Source organism: Penaeus monodon, chromosome 30, assembly GCF_015228065.2.
Source record: "Penaeus monodon isolate SGIC_2016 chromosome 30, NSTDA_Pmon_1, whole genome shotgun sequence".
Classification (NCBI taxonomy): Eukaryota; Metazoa; Arthropoda; class Malacostraca; order Decapoda; family Penaeidae; genus Penaeus; species Penaeus monodon.
Genome location: NC_051415.1, coordinates 36798024 through 36798416, shown reverse-complemented (window position 1 = coordinate 36798416; position 393 = coordinate 36798024). Strand labels below are relative to the sequence as shown.

The following is a 393-nucleotide window of genomic DNA, read 5'->3' as shown; positions in this document are numbered from 1 at the left end:
ATGGATAAACCTATTCTTACTTTTGACCAGGTTGATAAGCACCTTCATGTTATGCATTGATTTGACTTTTTTGTACAAAAAAGAAAGAAAAAATACTCTTACATTCATTACTTCAGCCCAGACATAACATATGTCTGTTGATAAAACATTTAGTATATCTGCTGACCAAGCTTCTATTAATTTACTGACACTGTAAATGCACCTATATTTGTCTGTTGACTGAAAGGACATATGCCTGTTTTCTACAGAAAGTGTCACCACTATTAGTCATTTAAAATCACAGCTGAGCCAACAATAAATACTGTCTTAGTATTAGCAAGTACAATTTTACTTGATTCATTAAATCATATCACATTGGACATTCCCAGGCTCAAATTGGTAGACAACATTAAA

General features: G+C 32.1%; 1 protein-coding gene across 1 annotated transcript in view; it reads right to left on the bottom strand.

Moving 5' to 3' along the window:
• The window catches only part of LOC119592767 (breast cancer anti-estrogen resistance protein 3 homolog), a gene marked incomplete in the record, with an annotated part of 16177 nt that overhangs the window by 585 nt on the left and 15199 nt on the right, over positions 1–393 (bottom strand). The window contains 1 exon segment of the mRNA XM_037941698.1: positions 1–393.